The 11,980-nt window shown below is 42.3% G+C and overlaps 2 non-coding genes across 2 annotated transcripts; one reads left to right on the forward strand and one right to left on the reverse strand.

Moving 5' to 3' along the window:
- Positions 1 to 2,822: 2,822 nt before the first annotated feature.
- trnar-ucu (transfer RNA arginine (anticodon UCU)) lies at positions 2,823 to 2,913 on the reverse strand. The gene is given in 2 exon segments: positions 2,823 to 2,858; positions 2,877 to 2,913. It is a non-coding gene; the product is annotated as a tRNA-Arg (tRNA).
- Positions 2,914 to 9,263: 6,350 nt separating this feature from the next.
- trnaf-gaa (transfer RNA phenylalanine (anticodon GAA)) lies at positions 9,264 to 9,336 on the forward strand. The gene has a single exon. It is a non-coding gene; the product is annotated as a tRNA-Phe (tRNA).
- The last annotated feature ends 2,644 nt before the right edge of the window (positions 9,337 to 11,980 follow it).

Below are 11,980 nucleotides of genomic sequence, written 5' to 3' on the forward strand. Positions count from 1 at the left end.
ACTCTGCCTGATTACCTTAATTTTTTCTAAATGCCCTGCTATAACATCTTCAGTAATCGCTCCTAACATTTTCCCTAAGACAGATGTTAAGCTAACTGACCTGTCGTTTCCTGCTTTCTGTCTCCCTCCCTTTTTGAATAAATGAATTACATTCGCTACTTTCCAATCTAACAGAACCTTCCCGAAGCGAGGGAAATTTGGAATATTAAAACCAGCGCATCAACTATCTCACTAGCCAATTCAGGACCTGGCGACTTGTCAACCCGCAGCTCCAACAATTTGTTTAGTACCATTCCCTGGTGATTGTAATTTTCTTGAGTTCCTCCATCCCTTCAATTTCCTGATATACGGCTAATACTGGGATGTTATTTGTATCCTCAATAGTGAAGACCGATGCAAAGTATCTGTTCAATTCATCTGCCATCTCTTAATTATCCATTATTAATTCCCCAGACACACTTTCTATTGGACCAACAGTCGCTTTGTTAACTCTTTTCTTTTTAAAATATCTATCAAAACTCTTACTAGTTGTCTTGAAATTTCTTGCGAGCTTTCTCTCATACTCTAATTTTACCTTCCTTCTCAATCTTTTAGTCATTCTTTGCTGTTTTTTTAATATTCTGTCCAATCTTCTGACCTGCCTCCCACCTTTGCACAATTATAGGCTTTTTCTATAAGTTTGATAGTATCTTTAACTGTTTTCGTGAACCATGGATGGTGAGTCCCACCTTTGGAACTTTTCTTTCTCATTGAAATGTATCTATTCTGTGTATTCTGAAATATCCCCTTAAATGTCTGCCACTGCATCTCTATTGACTTATCCCTTAACCTAATTTGCCAGTTCACTTTAGCTAGCTCTGCTTTCATGACCTTATAATTGCCCTTATTTACATTTAAAATACTAGTCTGGGACCCACTTTCCTCTCCCTCAAACTGAATGTAAAATTCAATCATATTATAATCGCTACTACCTAGGGGCACCTTAACTATGAGGTCATTAATTAATCCTATCTCGTTGCACAATGCCAGGTCTAGTATAGCCTGTTCTCTGGTTGGCTCCAGAATGTATTGTTCCAAGAAATTATCCCCAAAACATTCTATGTATTCCTCATCTAGGCTACCTCTGCCCATCTGAATTTTCCAATCTATATGTAGATTAAAATCCCCCATAATTATCACAGTACCTTTCTGACAAGCTGCCATTATTTCTCCCTTTATATCCCATCTGACAGTGTGGTTAATGTTAGGTGGCCTGTACACCACTCCCACAAGTGACTTCTTGCCTTTATGATTTCTCATTTGTACCCAAACTGCTTCTACATCGTGATCTCCTGAACTTAGGTCATCCCTCTCTATTACGCTAATACCATCATTAATTAACAGAGCTACCCCGCCACCTTTTCCAAGCTTCCTGTCCTTCCAAAATGCCATGTCACCTCCAATATTCACATCCCAATCTATGTCGCCCTGCAGCCATGTCTCTGTAATGACTATCAGATCGTACTTATTTATTCTATTTGTGCTCTCAGTTCATCTGTTTTGTTTCGAATGCTCCATGCATTCAGATACAGAGCATTTAGTTTTGTCCTTTTATTATTTTTGTCACCTCTAGCCTTATCTGTCGATTTACTCTTAGATTTGTACATTCTGTCCCTTCCTGTCTCGGTCTCTTTATCATTTCCCATATTTATACCTTTCTCTCTTGCCTTGTCTCTTCTCCTTGATTCTCCATATCTTCCCAAATTTGATCCCTTGCCCCCACTATTCAGTTTAACACCGTCTCTACTTCTCTAGTTATTTGGCTCGCTAGAACACCGGCACCAGCACGGTTCAGGTGTAGACCGTCCCAACGGTACAGCCACCTCTTTCGCCAGCACTGGTGCCAACGACCCATGAACCAGAACCCACTACTACCACACCAGTCTTTCAGCCGCACATTACTTTCTCTAATCTTATTTGTCCTATGCCAATTTGCACATGGCTCAGGTAATAATCCAGAGATGATTAACTTTGAGGTTCTGCTTCTTAATTTGGTGCCTAGTTCCTCATACTGACTTTGCAGAACCTCTATGCTTGTCCTGCCTATGTCTTTGGTACCGACATGGACCACGACGACTGGATCCTCCCCCTCCCATTGTATGTTTCGCTCCAGCCCTGAGCAGATGTCCTGAATCCTGGCACCGGCAGGCAACACAGCCGTCTGGACTCTTGCTTTTGCTGCAGAGAACAGAGTCAATCCACCTTACTATAATGTCCCCTACTACCACTACATTCCTTTTTTCTCCCTCTTTGAGCCGCAAACACTTACTGCAGACGTGCTTGCCCTGGATCACACTGGCATCCAGGAACTCCCACATGCTGCAGCTGTGACACATCACCTGTCCTGTCATCCTTAACGTGTTTCAATTAACGACTTAAATATTTTATTCAATTATTCATTTCATTGCATATTTTATTAAACTTACCACTAGTTTGTTTACTATTTTAAACGTTAGGACTAAAATGGATCTTAATCACTTACCAGATGCACATCAAGCAGGTCGGTTCTTCCAAACCAATCAGCTACCTGCTTGCCTGTGATGTCACAGCTTACCAGATCCTCACCAAACAGCTCCTTCCACTGCACCGAAGAAAGAACCAAATCCTGTGTCCTCACCCCAGCAGCTCTCTGTTTCCCTGCTCTCACTCTCCAATGTGACGTCACTCCTCGATTTTTTTTCCCCTGCTCTGCTCCTCTCTCTCGCTCTGTCTCCGAGTCTGTGCTTTTGGCGCATTTCTTCATTTGTTGTTCCGTTGTGCTCCTCTGTTTCTGGTCCAAAATCTAACTCTGGTGGGACTTGAACCCACAACCTTTGAATATCATCTCAATCATTATTTAGAAATCCAACACGCTATCCATTGCGCCACAGAGCCTCACACATTTTTGTTAACATCACTAAGGCCTTTGATCTTGTCAGCAGAGACGGCCTCTTCAAACTGCAAAGGAACATCGGCTGCCCTCCTGACCTCTTGGGCATCATCTCTTCTTTCCACGAGAACATGCACAGTTCCATCAGTTACAATGGAGCAACATCAGACGCTTTCAAGATCAGCAGTGGGGTAAAGCAGGGCTGCGCGCTGGCGCCAACTCTCTTAGGAACAGAGGAACATCGGAGTAAGCTATTCAGCCCGTCGAGCCTGCTCTGTCATTCAATTCGATAATGGCTGATCACCTACCTCAAAGCCCCTTTCCCATGCTATCCCCATATCCCTTGATGTCATGAGTATCAAGATTTCTATCAATTTCTGTCTTGAACATGCTCAATGATTGAGCTGCCACAGCCCTCTGGGGCACAGTATTCCAATGATTCACCACCGTCTGAGTGAAGAAATTCCACCCATCTCAGTTTTAAATGGCCTACTCCTTATTTTGAGACGATGTCCTTTGGTTTTAGACTCACCAACCAGGGCAAACATCCTGTCTACATCCACACTGTCACGCCCTGTAAGAATTTTGTCAGTTTCAATCAGATCACCTCTCATTCTTCGAAACTTTAAGGAATACAGGCCCAGTTTCCTCATAAGACAATCCCACCATCCCAGGGATTAGTCTGGTGACATAAAAACAAGAAATGCTGGAACCACTCAGCAGGTCTGGCAGCATCTGTGAAAAGAGAAGCAGAGTTAACGTTTCAGGTCAGTGACCCATCTTCGGAACTGACATATATTAGAAAAGTCACAGATTATAAGCAAGTGGGGTGGGGGTGGGGCAAGAGATAACAAAGGAGAAGGTGTAGATTGGACAAGGCCACATAGCTGACCAAAAGGTCATGCAGCAAAGGCAAACAATATGTTAATGGTGTGTTGAAAGACAAAGCATTAGTACAGATTAGGTGTTAATGGACTGAATATTGAACAGCAGGAAGTACAAACCTGAAAAAAAACAGTAGGTAAGCAAACTGAACAAACTGAGATGAAATGAAATAAATGCAAATAAAAGATTAGTCTGTTGACCCTCTGTTTCACCCCCTCTATGGCAAGTGTATCCTTCATAAGATGAGGAGACTAAACTGTACACAATACTCCAGTGCGGATTCACCAAGGCTCTACACAATTGCAGCAAGACATCTTTACTCCTGTACTCATGACCCCTCGTGTGGGTACAACATACCATTTGCCTTCCTAATTGATTGTTGCACCTGCACAAGAGCTTTTAGTGTCTCAGGAACAAGGACACCCAGGTCCCTTTGGACATCGACACTTCCCAACCTCTCACCATTTAAGAAATACTCTGACTTTCTGTTTATTCTCCAAAGTGAATAACTTCACACTTATTCACATTATATTCCATGTTCTTGCCCATTCACTTAGCCTCTCCAGGTCCCCTGGAAGCCTCTCTGCATCCTCCTCACAACTCACACTTCACCAAGCTTTGTGTCATCTGCAAACTTGGAAATATTACATTTAATCCCCACATCCAAATCATTTATATAGGTTGTTAACAGCTCTGGCTCCAACACTGATCCTTGCAGTACCCCAATAGTAACAGCCTGCCATCCTGAGAAGGACCCGTTATTCCTGCTCTCTGATTTCGGTCTGTTAACCAATTCTCAATCCATATCAGTATATTATCCCCAAGCCTATGTGCTCTAATTTTGTTTACTCACCTCCTGTGTGGGACCTTACCAAAGGAAAATACAAATACCACACATCCACTGGTTCTCCTTTATCTGTTCTATAGGTAACACCCTCAAAAATCTCAACAGGTTTTTCAAACCTGTTTTCCTTTTCATAAATCTATGTTGACTCTGCCCAATCATGTCATCATTTTCGAACTGTCTAGTTATCACGTCCTTTATAATTGGCATATTCTTCTCCATGCTGCTATTGTACACTTTCAATTACTCAGTGATAGGTGTTCACCTCCACATCAGAGCTGACGACAAGCTGTTCAACTTGGCAAGACTGTGCGCCAAGACCTTAGTGGGTAAATTCCTAGTCTGTGAGTTGCTATTTGCTGATGATGCTGTGCTGACATCCCATAATGAAGTTCAGTCACAGCAGCTTGTAGGTCGGTTCTCCCTGGCCTGCAAAGAGTTTGGACTGACAATCAGCATCAGGAAGATGAAAGTTCCGGGCCAGGACGTAGAGACTCCACTTTCCATCAACATCGACAACCTCACTTTGGAGGTTGTCAACAGCTTCACAAACCTTCAATCAACAATCACCAGCAATCTGGCCCTTGATGCTGAAATCAGCACCAGGATTGCCAATGCTGCAGCTGTCATGTCAAAGTTGAGAAGACAAGTGTGAACCGACAGCAAACTGACCGAAAATACAAAGCTCCACGTGTACCAGGCTTGTGTTCTCAGCACCCTCCTTTATAGTAGAGAAGCATCAACAACTTATACAAGCCAAAAAAAGCGGCTGAACAGCTTCCACCTCCACTGCCTCAGATGGATACTGGGCATCTCCTGGCAGGACAGAGTGCCGAATGCGGAAGTACACCAGCGTGCAGGGATCCGCAGCATGTTTGCCCTCTTGAGTCAGCGGTGACTCTGTTGACTGGGCCAAATGGATGACCGTCACATTGACAAATACATGCTCTTTGGTGAGCTTGCTATCAGCATGAGATCAACAGGTCAGGGGAAAAGATCAAGTCCTTTGGAGAGGTTTGAGTTAATTCAGGAGAGTGGGCATGGATTTATCAATGGGAGTTCATGCTTGACGAATCTAACTGCATTTGTTGATAAACTATCTGAGAATACTGATGAAGGGAATGCAGTGGATGTTGTTTATATGGATATTACGAAAGCATTTTATAAAGTACCACATAAAAGGGTGGTTAACAAAATTGGGGTTCATGGATTAGGAGCGTCAGTGTCCATTTGGATAGTAAATTGTTTTAAAGACTGAAAACAGCGAGTTATATTAAATGGTTCTTGGTCAGACCAGAGGATAGTCGACAGTGCTGTTCCCCAAGGGTCAGTGCTAGAACCACTGCTTTTTTTGCTAAAGGTAAGTGACTTGGATCTTGGAATACAGAGTAGAATCTCAAAATATGCCGATGACACCAAACTTGGAGAAGTGGCAAACAGTGAAGATGATATGAACTGCCTGCAACAGGACAGTGATAGGCTAGCAGAATGGGCAGACAGGTGGCAGATGGAATTTAATAGTGACAAGTGTGAGGTGATGTATTTTGGCATAAGGAATAGGGAGAGGCAATATATACTTAATGGCACAGTTATAAAGAGTGTGTTGGAATAGATGGACTTGGGGTTCATGTGCACCGATCTTTGAAGGTGGCAAGACATATTGCGAGAGTGGTTAGCAAAGCATATGGGATCTTGGGCTTTATAAATAGAGGCATTGAGTACAAAAGCAGGGAAGTTATGCTGAACCATTATCAAACTCTGGTTAGGCCCCAATTGGAGTGTTGCTTCCAGTTCTGCTCAGCAGACTTTAGAAAGAATGTGAGGGTCCTTGAGAGGATGCAGAGGCGATTTACCAGCATGGTTCCAGGGATGGGAGATTTTAGTTACAAGGTTAGGTTGGAAAAGCTAGGATTATTCTGCCTATATCAAAGGAGATTGAGTGGAGAATTGATAGAGGTGTATAACACCTCTAGAGAACAGGCCATCCTGGACTGGGTATTGTGTAATGAGAAAGGATTAGTTAACAATCTTGTTGTGTGGGGTCCCTTGGGGAAGTGCGCCCATAATATGATAGAATTCTTCATTAAGATGGAGAGTGAGAGAGTTGATTCCGAGACTCGGGTCCTGAATCTAAACAAAGGAAACTATGAAGGTATGAGGCGGGAGTTGGCGATGATAGATTGGGGAACGTTACTTAAAGGGTTGACAGTGGATAGGCAATGGCTAGCATTTAAAGAGCGCATGGATGAATTACAACAATTGTTCATTCCTGTCTGTGCAAAAGTAAAACAGGAAGGGTGGCTCAACTGTGGCTTTCAAAAGAAATTAAGGAAAGTATTAGATCCAAGGAGGAGAAATATAAAATGGTCAGAACAAGCAGCAAACCTGAAGATTGTGAGCAGTTTGGAATTTAGCAGAGGATGACAAAAGGATTGATTAAGAAGGGGGAAATAGAGTATGAGAGTAAGCTAGCAGAGAACATAAAAACTGACTGTAAAAGCTTCTGTAGATAGGTGTAGAGAAAAAGATTAGTGAAGACAAATGTGGGTCCCTTACAGTCAGAAACGGGGCAATTTATAATGAGGAACAAAGAAATGGCAGACCAATTAAATACATACTTTGGTTCTGTCTTCACAAAGGAGGATACTAATTACCTCCCAGAAATGTTGGGGAACATAGGGTCTAATGAGAAGGAGGAACTGTATGAAATCTGTATTAGTAGGGAATGTTTGGGAAATTGATGGGATTGAAGGCCGATAAATCCCCAAGGCCTGATAATCTACATCCCAGAGTACTTAAGGAGGTGGCCCTTGAAATAGCAGATGCATTTCTGGTCTTTTTTCAAAATTCGGTAGACTCTGGAACAGTTCAAATGGATTGGACGGTAGTTAATGTAACTCCACTATTTAAAAAAAGAGGCAGAAAGAAAACAGCGAATTATATACCGGTTAGCCTGACATCAGTCGTGGGGAAAATGCTGGAGTCCATTATAAAAGATGTAATAGCAGAGTGCAATAATAACTCGTCTCCACTCCTAGTATTTCTAAATCCCACACATTCACTATAATGTGAACAATTATTTCCTGTTGTGTCTCTCTCAGATTTGTAAACTTCACTGCATTGGAGTGAGGTGACATCTACTGGCGGGAAGCAAGAACTGCAATCAAGCAGCAGAAACTCCACAGCCTGTCAGGGTTCAAGAAACATTGCAATGTGAGGATACAGCGAAGTGGTTTGATTGGGTAGATGGAGACATGATTCCACTTGTGGTGGTGTCTGAAGCAAAGGCCAGAAATACAAAATTGCCATTAATAAAAGAAATGAGGAATTCATGAAAAATGTAGTAACGTAGTGAATGGTTAGAATGTGAATGGAATAGAAAGTGAGATTGGATGGACAGAAGCAGTCTGAAAGGATGGCTGAAACAAAAGGTGAGTGCCGTGAAACGTTAACTGTGTTTCTCTCAGCACAGATGCTGCCAGAGCTGCTGAACATTTCCAGCACTTTCTGTTTTTATTTCAGCATTTGCAGGATGTTGCTTTGATCTGAAAAAAAAATGGATGATTGGCTGGGGGGTTCCATTGAAATTCCACAGCAGCTAAATCAAACTGACTAGTCAGTGGCTCGTTGGTCTAGGGGTATGATTCTTGCTTAGAGAATGTGGTTCATTAACATGTAAGAAATCCAGGGTTTTAATCCTCGATGAGCCCTGGCCTGCTGACATTTTCAGATTAAGGTTATCTATTGGTTTCAGCCTTGCAGAAGGTGGAATTGACTTCCATGCGGAGCTGGCTTGACGACCAGACAACTGGATTCAAAGAGCTTGTCGACAAAATTGCAATTAACTAAATGTACAGATAGCCAAGTGGGAATATAAAGTTGTTGCTGTAATTGTGACCTGACTCCAAAAACAACAGGGCTGGGTTCTGGACTGGAATGGAATGGAATTCTTCAGTGTTTCTGTTGTTTGGCTTGCATTGACTCATCGATTTTCTTGTTTTTCACTTTGTCGATCCCTTTGAATAATTGTGGATCCTTCTTCAGGGTGTCTTCTTTCACCTGGTAGTTCTGACCTCTGATGATGTTGATTGTAATCAGCTTCAATTCGCTGATAGTTCTGGAACTGAGCAGATTTCCTTTGCTTGAGTCTACAACATGGAACTCAGTCTGACATGTGGACCCATGGGAGGATTTGAATGCCATCCCTGCGTTGGAGTTGCATCCATCCAATAAGAGACCGAGTAGAAGTGACAGTTCTGTCAGTCGAATATGAGACTTTTAATGGCAGGGTTGTGAGTTTGAGTGCCATTCTGTTTTTCCCTTTTTTAAGGCTTCATGAGCAGAGAGTACAGGGAGTGTTTGAAATGAGCAAGTCTCGCTTTGATTCAGGACTCTTACCTCTCAGCAGCATCTCACTATGAAAGATTGAATTTGATCTCATTTCATTCTCAGCTCGGGGTCTGTGCGGCTCAGTGGCACTTCTGGCTGTCTCCCGCTTCACAATCCATCAGGACTGAGAAAGCAATGGGGAAGATTACTCACATGTTGTGTTCTTTAATTTTTTGGAAAACTTGAATGTATGTATTTTCTTCCAAAACAAGGACACCAAGCCACTGTTAATGTAGAGCTGAAATAGCTCAGTTGGGAGAGTGTGAGACTGAAAATCTAAAGGTCCTTGGTTCAATCCCGGGTTTCAGCAATTTTGCTTCCTTATGCGTCCCTTGCCTTGGTTCTGATTTTCCAGTTGCACAATTTACTTTGAGATTATTTCCTAAGCACCAGTGGATAGAATTTGAGAAACAACACAGAGTCATTTACAACATAGAAGGTGGTCATTTGGCCTATCACGTCCATGCTGGCTCTCCGCGGAGCAATCTAATCAGTTCCACTCACCAGCTCGATCCCTTTCCTCCTGCAAGTTTCTTTCCTTCAAGTATCCATCCAATTGCCTTTTCAAATCATTGATTGTCTCTGCTTCCACCACACTCGTGGGCCAAGACATTACCACCCACAACATAAAAAATTACACCTCATCAAGGATGGGAAATACTTACATCTTCTGTATTTGCTTATTCTCTATTTCTATGAGAATAGACTGGCAGTCAACATGAAAGGAAACCCAAAAATCTTCGAGCAGCATGTAAATGATAAGTGGGTAGTAAGAGGTTGAGTCGGGCCTATTAGGGACAAAAAGGATAATATAAGCTTAGAGGTGCAGGGCAATGTTAATCTACTTAATGAGTACTTTGCATCAGTGATCACTAAGGAAGTGGAATTTGACAAAATATCAGTTGAAGTGAAGAAAGTAGTGGCAATGGAGACAGTACAAATTCGGATAGGGACGTACTAAAAAGGCTGGCTGTGCTTAGGGTAGATAAATCACCTGGTCTGGATGGCTCACATCCCAGGTTGCGAAAGGAAATGCGGATGCAGATAACAGAAGGGCTTGCTATAATATTCCAATCTTCCCTGGATACGGGGGAGGTGCCAGAGGATTAAACAGTGGCAAATGCGACACCCTTATTCAAGAAAGGGTGTAAGGACAGTCCGGCTAACTACAGCCTAGTTAGATTAACAGCAGCGGTGGGTAAGGTTTTAGAAAGAATAATCATTGTAAAAAATCAACAGTCACTTGGAGAGGTTCGAGTTAATTAAGGAGAGTGAGCATGGATTTATAAATGGGAGATCATGCTTGACTAATCTAACTGCATTTTTTGATGAACTAACAGAGCAGGTTGATGAAGGGAATGCAGTGGATGTTGTTTATATGGATTTTAAGGAAATGTTTGACAAGGTACCACATAAAAGGGCGGTTAACAAAATTGAGGTTCGTGGTATAGGAGGGTCAGTGTCCAATTGGATAGAAAATTGGTTTAAGGACAGAAAACAGCGAGTCTTATTAAATGGTTCTTTTTCAGACTGGAGGATAGTCGACAGTGGTGTTCCCCAAGGGTCAGTGCTAGAACCACTGCTTTTTTTGCTAAAGGTGAGTGACTTGGATCTTGGAATACAGAGTAGAATCTCAAAATATGCCGATGACACCAAACTTGGAGGAGCGGCAAACAGTGAGGATGATATGAACTGCCTGCAACAGGACAGTGATAGGCTAGCAGAATGGGCAGACAGGTGGCAGATGGAATTTAATAGTGACAAGTGTGAGGTGATGTATTTTGGCATAAGGAATAGGGAGAGGCAATATATACTTAATGGCACAGTTCGAAAGAGTGTTCTGGAATAGAGGGACTTGGGGTTCATGTGCATCAATCTTTGAAGGAGGCAAGTCATATTGCGAGAGTGGTTCGCAAAGCATATTGGATCTTGGGCTTTATAAATAGAGGCATTGAATACAAAGGCAGAGAAGTTATGCTGAACCATTATAAAACTCTGGTTAGGCCCCAATTGGAGTGTTGCTTCCAGTTCTGCTCAGCAGACTTTAGAAAGAATGTGAGGGTCCTTGAGAGGACGCAGAGGCGATTTACCAGAATGGATCCAGGGATGGGGGATTTTAGTTACAAGGTTAGGTTGGAAAAGCTAGGATTATTCTGCCTTTCTCAAAGGAGATTGAGTGGAGAATTGATAGAGGTGTAAAACACCTCTGGAGAACAGGCCATCCTGGACTGGGTATTGTGTAATGAGAAAGGATTAGTTAACAATCTTGTTGTGTGGGGTCCCTTGGGGAAGTGCGCCCATAATATGATAAAATTCTTCATTAAGATGGAGAGTGAGAGAGTTGATTCCGAGACTCGGGTCCTGAATCTAAACAAAGAAAACTATGAAGGTATGAGGCGGGAGTTGGCTATGATAGATTGGGGAACGTTACTTAAAGGGTTGACAGTGGATAGGCAATGGCTAGCATTTAAAGAGCGCATGGATGAATTACAACAATTGTTCATTCCTGTCTGTGCAAAAGTAAAACAGGAAGGGTGGCTCAACTGTGGCTTACAAAAGAAATTAAGGAAAGTATTAGATCCAAGGAGGAGAAATATAAAATGGCCAGAACAAGCAGCAAACCTGAAGATTGTGAGCAGTTTGGAATTTAGCAGAGGAGGACAAAAGGATTGATTAAGAAGGGGGAAATAGAGTATGAGAGTAAGCTAGCAGAGAACATAAAAACTGACTGTAAAAGCTTCTATAGATATGTGTAGATGAAAAGATTAGTGAAGACAAATGTGGGCCCCTTACAGTCAGAAACGGGGGAATTTATAATGGTGAAGAAAGAAATGGCAGACCAATTAAATACATACTTTGGATCTGTCTTCACAAAGGAGGATACAAATTATCTCCCAGAAATGTTGGGGAACTTAGGGTCCAGTGAGAAGGAGGAACTGTATGAAATCAGTATG

This window comes from Heterodontus francisci, unplaced genomic scaffold, assembly GCF_036365525.1.
Source record: "Heterodontus francisci isolate sHetFra1 unplaced genomic scaffold, sHetFra1.hap1 HAP1_SCAFFOLD_51_2, whole genome shotgun sequence".
NCBI classification, from domain to species: Eukaryota; Metazoa; Chordata; class Chondrichthyes; order Heterodontiformes; family Heterodontidae; genus Heterodontus; species Heterodontus francisci.